This window comes from Apis dorsata, unplaced genomic scaffold (assembly GCF_000469605.1).
Source record: "Apis dorsata unplaced genomic scaffold, Apis dorsata 1.3 scaffold_1164, whole genome shotgun sequence".
NCBI lineage: Eukaryota > Metazoa > Arthropoda > Insecta > Hymenoptera > Apidae > Apis > Apis dorsata.
Window position 1 is genome coordinate 353 of NW_006264261.1, and position 7375 is coordinate 7727.

The window sequence follows — 7375 nt, forward strand, 5'->3', positions numbered from 1 at the left end:
TTGAAATATTGATAAAAATATAATAAAAAATTTTTAGTATTGTACATTGAATACAAACATTGCGTAATATAAATGTGACTAATATATTGAATGGCATAATCCAGATATTAAACAACCGTCTTTGCCATAATAGTTATCATCACTGATTGTCGAATAACCGATAACGATAACGTTATAGCAATATTGATTTCCGTATTATAAAGTATTCTAGAAAGTATTCTATCAAATATAATCAGTTTTTAAATTTTATATTTAGAATCTATCCTCCTCCTCCTTTCTTCTGAAAATTTCTTATCGACTTTTCCGAATTATAACTTTATTACATAAAATGCGAAACATTATGTAATGAATCAATATGCATCTATTAGAATTGTTTAAAATTCTTTTCAATAAACAAATAGTATACACGTTATTATTTTCTATTTTTAAATTAAAAATTAATAAATTAATATATTATTTATAATATATTATAAATAATTTATAAATAATATATTATGATAATTACATTATAACAATTAAATTCTCTTTAAATAGATTAAATTAAAATTGATCCCTCAAAATAACAAGAATTATTGATTTATAATATAATATAATTTCTCTATTAAAAATAAACTTTTAAAATGACATTTATATGCAACTGATTAAACTTTTAAATATTATAAAAGTTATATATATAATTGACTATATAACAAAATTTAAATTTATTATATATCGATTCACTAATATTATTGAAATTATATATTTAATTTTTTTTATAAATTATTATGTAAGAGACTTTTGAGAACGATATGTATCTAACCAAATGTTTCCGCTTCGTGCCAATCCGTGCCCATTCGGCGCATCTCGTGACAGTGCGTACAAATACAGGTTTTGTTACTAGAGGCCCGCGGATTTGCAACGAGAACAGTTTATTTCATGCGTACTACGAAACGAATCGTGAAATCGGTCAAATACATGCGAAAAAACAGGTGTCATTCGTTAATTCATTTATAAAACGCTTATACTTTCATCCAATCGACATCCAAGCATTACTTGGACAAATCTTTCTTTATTTTACCTCAAAGAATTCTTTTTTTGTACTATTGGTTCCAATATGATTTGACTTGTTCCGATTTTTGTGATTATGATCTTATTCGATTCGATTTGTAGTAATTCGTGAATTTCCATTGTGCAATTAATGGATTTCGAAGAATTGGAAAACACCTGCAAAATTTTCTTCGAATTTATCGTGTTCTTAATCAATCGGATAAGGAAATCTTATTTGGTCGTATATTCAAAGCTCTTTTGAAATTCGAGTTTAAAAATATCAAAATAAAAAACTGATGTGAAGAAAGTGCATTGCAAAGAATCGAACAGGTAATGATAACTTTAAAATAATATATAATATATAACTTTGAAACAATAATATAAAATTGAAGATGTGTACATTAGTTATGAAACAATTTGTACATGATTTTGATCGATTTTTATATAATAATTTATATGAGAAAATGGTGAAATAGAATTAAGTAGAAATAACAGATAAGCATGTGAAATCTATAATTGTCGCATTTGATATAAGATAATACAATTATGGGAATAATATATATTACTATAATATTATCATAAAAATGATATTATATTATATTATATTATATGATTTAAATTCTTTTTATCGATTATTGTGATTTTATCGATTTTTATCGAATCTTCTTCATCATAATTGTATATAATGTATGTAAGTAGACGCATATGAATTTAATCGAACTATATCTAAAAATTAAAATAAAGAATTATATATATAATATATATTATATTATTATAGAGCATCGGCCTATTGATATTTGAATCTACTTTAGAGAAACACGTGAATTTATCCATGTATAATCAACTAGTATTCAAAGTATTTTATACAATTCACGTTATTTATCATGTATTTCAGATTTAGCATTGAAATATAATGACGAGAGATATTATTTATAGGAATTTATACATTTTGATAATATGAAATTAAAATTGATAAAAATTTCTAATAACTTTAAAAAAAAATCGTTAGATTGTTTTTTCGAAGGAAAAATATTCGATAGTTCTCATAGAATTATTACTATCATTAATTAATATTTTGATATAAATTAATTAAATAATGATAGATTTAATAATAAATAAGTAAAATATAATATAAATCAATATATATTTAATTTATCAAGAAATTAAGAAAAAATATTATTTATTCTTCTGAAAAAAATAACATTCTTAATATAAATTATTATAGTATATATATATAATCATTATAGACGTTAATTATATTATTTAACAATATTCATAAAAAAATTTTAAAGATAATTTTTTAAATAATTTTAATAATGTTTATCTTTATATTTTTAGAATCATAATTGAATTGAAAAAAATCAAACATACGTATATATTGCAAGTATTTATCAAAATATTATTAATTATTTTATAATTATAGAATAAAAATCTTATTTAATTGAAATGAAAATTGAATAATTTTTTAGTTTTAGAATCTCTTGTATAACAATGATATTTTTTTTTATAATAATCTAACATAAAAACATCTAACATAAAAATATCTAATATTCGTAACATTCAGTTCTAAGTACGTTACTTAATCTACATTTTTCAATTTTATTAGCATTAAATTACATGTTTGAGCGGAAATTAATCGATAATTGATGGCTATACTGTTTCTTGATTATGAATGGAACTTTATGGAATCGAGTTACAATTCCGCAAGAGTCATTTTTCTGTATATTTTGTTCGATTTTAATATACTCTTCTTATAATTTTTTCTATAAATCATGCGTCGATTACAATTAAATAAGAATTATTTATTTAAAATTTTTTTCTATAAATTTTGCATTATAAATTTTGTATTAAGTATTATATTCTTATTCTCTTCAAAAACTTTTATTATTTGGAAATGATTTATTTATAATCATTATACAAATATAATACAAAATAAAATTATTTTTTATATATAATTTCTAAAATAAAAATAATTAATTAGTTTAAAATACTTTAAAATTTCAAATAATTTTTTTATTTTTATTTTAAATAAAACGTAATAATCCTTATTTAAATTTAATAATCGAAAATTCGTAATTAATAATACAATTATTAATGATTATTTAATATTTATAATATATAATATACGATTTTTTTTTAAATAAAATAATCATCATAATCATTTTATTAATCGATGATCTAGTTTACGCTTATATAATTCAGAAAAATTTGCTGTTGAAACAGTAAATATAATAAAAAATACATCAAATAAAACATCAAGTTGATTAATCAATTTATCAATTAATGTATGAAAGATTTATAAAGAAATTCAAATCGCATTTTAAATATTAGACATTTTTATATATTCATATGTATTCAAATGATTCATTATTATACATGCAAAATAGTTATAATAAAATGCATGAAAAAAAATTATATTTCTTTTTAACTTTCTTTTTTTCTCGATGATTTTTGAATATATTCTAGAAATCAACATTTTGAATAACTTTTTCTTACATATAACTAATAATCGATTTAATTTTTGATATATATTTAATATATATTTGCAAGATTGCATGTATTATATTGAATTTCATTTAAATCATCATTCATTTATTTGCGCGTATGATAATATGTATATAAGCATGTGAACATCATTTATTTTTTATTAATATGCAAACAGATCGCAATGATAGGCAATTCATAATAGAATATAATAAAATCATTCAATCAAAAAGTGTAATAAACTTGATGAAATATTTCAATCCTGTCAATATCGAACTTAAACATTTCGCAGAAACAATGACCATTGTTACAATAATAAATACTCTAGTAATTTCCAAATTTATATTATATATATATATCTTTATATATCTTTAATATATATATATATCTTTTTATATATCTTTAATATATATATATATGGATAAATACAAAGTGTTATAATATTAACTTATTCATGTATATTTTGAATATCAAATGATCATGATGAAATGATATAGTATATAGAAATAATAGACAAATAATTGCATATTAGCCTATAAACTGTCACGGATACATATAGATAAAATTCAATATGATAATAGTATTATTTTTTGTAAATATCTCGAAAATAAGGGGATACACAAAATCTTATTCTCTTTGAGATATATCAAATTTATCGATAGAAATTCTATTTTTTTTAATCATCATTAGTTTTTTCGCTTAATCTTTATTGAAAGATATAAATTATACGTATATTATAGAAGAATTAAGGTTTACGAGCAATTACGAGCAGTTTCGTTATAATTGTTGTCATCAAATCATTTTATATTGACTTCACTATAAGAACGATTTGACCATGAACCATGAATTCTCAACAATGAATACTTATTAAAGACTGTCGTTGAAAATGGAAAGTGAGCTATACAAATTACAAATCTCAAGTTTATAAAATAGATAGTTATATCGCCTTGTACGTCATTCAATAATCAATCAATTATTTGCTTTGCAAATAATTGCAAATGTCTCTTAATATATTTTTTTTATTATTTTTCGCTTTTCATAAAAATAGATTTAATGTCTATTCTGATTAAACATATAGATATCTTTTAAAAAAAACAATTTTATTTAAAAAACTTTGAAAATTATAAAATTAAATGTATTATAATTTATATGGTTGAATTATATTATACAATTAGAAAAATTCTCGCTCTTTTTTATAAACACAGTCACATAGCTTATCCTTACTTCTCATTTACTCTAATTCACGTGTACATTTTAATTCTTGCACACTCATCTTTGCATGTTTATTCAAATTTGTTATATAAAAAAAAAAAAAACTTCACAATTTCTATGCTAAAAATAATGCTGCCTTCTTCGATACAGTTGTCGTAATTGATATTCCAAAATATTTGAAAAACAATATTTCTTTTTGTTTTCTTTATTAAGAACTTCTAGATAGATATCTATATTATTATTTTTTTAATAAAATATATTATTAAATATATTAATAACATAGCAATTTATTGAATATTCTAAATAAAATGAGCTCTTAAATATGATAATTGCGATTATTTTTGCTTTCTTTAAAATTTATTAGATTTTTTTTTTAACAGCATATTTCTAACTTTCATCAATATTAGCAAAAAAATAGAATAAAAAATCATTTCTGTTGCTTACATTATAATTTTTGCCTCTATTATGCTTCAATTATGATCATTACTTGCGATACTTACTTTAGATTTCTTTTTTCTTCTTTCGTTTTTAAAAACTTATTATGTTTTGGTTAATTATATTTGTTTAATTACACGATTGTGTAGATAGATTTGTAAAAAAAATAAGAGAAGCTCCTGCTGATCAATCAAGTTTAATCATTCTTAATTAAATCTTTTATCGCCTTAATTATCATCAATGAATAATAAATTGCATTTTATTGATTCTAGAGAAAATTAATTCCTGTTTCTTGTTCAGAAATACATTTGTATGCAAAAAACATTTTTATATATCGATATATAAAAATTATATATTTAATAGAATATAATAAAAAAGTTTTTTATAAAATATTTTCTATATATACATTTCAATGTTACTAATTTAAAAAATTAATATATATTTGCACGTGAATAATATTGTACTTTCTAAAAATAAAAATTATATTACTAATTGATTATTAATTGAATATTATTGATTGAATTAATATTATGAATAAGAAATGATTTTCAAAATTTTTGGAAAGTATTAAATATTGTCAAAAAACTATTTTACAATTCAAATTTTAAAAAGTATTAAATATCTTTTTTAAAAATTATTTTATAATTCGAATTTTTATTTCATCCATTATGCAAACTTTCAAAAGCAAAAATTTCAAAATTTTTTTCAGCATGTTTTAAATTTTCATTAGAACTAAAATCGTGCCATTTTATCAAAGTCTAGAGTAAATGCAGAACATCATTGAATGATAATTCTGAAGTTATGAATCAAAAAAATTTTTTTATATTTTTGATAATATTTTATTTTTATCATTGATTAATTAGGTTTAAAATTTTATGTAAATTCAAAATTTTAATATAAATTAGAAAAATACTTTATATACCTACAATTGATATCTATTATAAATATAATATATATTTATAATATATATTTATATATATATATATATANCAGCAATATGCCATTTAAATCACTAAAGCTACAAAAATAATTAGATCATACTATTACATCATGAGTTTCTGAGCACTTATTGGCAGACAGAGTATGTGTACATATATGTATAATCTCAAATACTATTAGGATCTATTTGTCTATTTGTACAATAATCTAATGTCTAAAAATAATTAATATATTTTGAAAAATTATTTTTTTGTTTTTTGTTTTAAAGATTTATTATTTTCTTAAAAAAAAACTGATATTTGACATTTTTTTAAATATATTAAATATATTTTTTTATAAATGTTCGTTCAATTTATTTCTTATTTTTATTTGAAATATAAACAACTTGCATGATTTATAAATTAAAATAGAAAAATAAAAAATTACGCAAAATCAAAATCGATTTAATCTGCTCCGAAAAGAAATATAAATCATTGCTAATCTTTGTAATCATATATGAATATTTTTAATCAATTCTGAAAGTCGTAATATTCTTTCATATATAAGATGTGCATAACAAGAAGATTGTCCAATGGAGAGATTTGTTAATCAGATTTATAAATATGTTAATTAGATTTCGATTGAGAATGTAATTTTTCATGAACATCTAATCAATTCTTAAAACTAAATTGATGAACAAACTAGATGCTGATTGAAAAATAATCCGCGACGTAAAATAGAAGAATTATTTTGTTTTGTAAGAATTGAAGGACATTCCGAGTGAAATATTACGCTACTAATATATACTAATAATAATACAAATAAGTATTTACTTGATTACATAATTATCTTCTATTAAAAAAAAAAATTAAAATTGAAAAAATTAAAATATTTCATATTATTTTATTTTATATGAAATTTATTTTATATGAAATTATATTATGTACTATGAATCTATTAGAAATACATTTATTTTATCCGAAAAATAAAAAAAAATCGAAATATAAATTATTTTCTTAAGAATTATTATATATTATATTATATATTATTTTATGTATTTAATGTATAATATAATATCAAAGAATAATATATACAATATATATATATATAATAATACAAGAAATATAATATAATATAAATATAATATAATAATAATAAAAATGAAAGATTAATATAATAATAGTAAATAAATAAATAATAATAAAATAATAGTAAAAAAAGATTAGTAGTAATGATAAAAATGAAATATAGTAAATATATATAAAAAATGAAATATAATTTGATTATAATAATAATAATA

The 7375-nt window shown here is 19.1% G+C and overlaps 1 protein-coding gene across 2 annotated transcripts in view; it reads left to right on the top strand.

The window, feature by feature from the left end:
• Positions 1-866: 866 nt before the first annotated feature.
• The window catches only part of LOC102670869 (acyl-CoA Delta(11) desaturase), a 15219-nt gene continuing 8710 nt past the window's right edge, over positions 867-7375 (top strand). For both annotated transcript variants that reach the window (XM_006624854.2, XM_006624855.2), the window contains exon 1: positions 867-1356. The gene's annotated coding sequence lies outside the window, so the exon portion shown is untranslated. The remainder of the gene's footprint in view (positions 1357-7375) is intronic.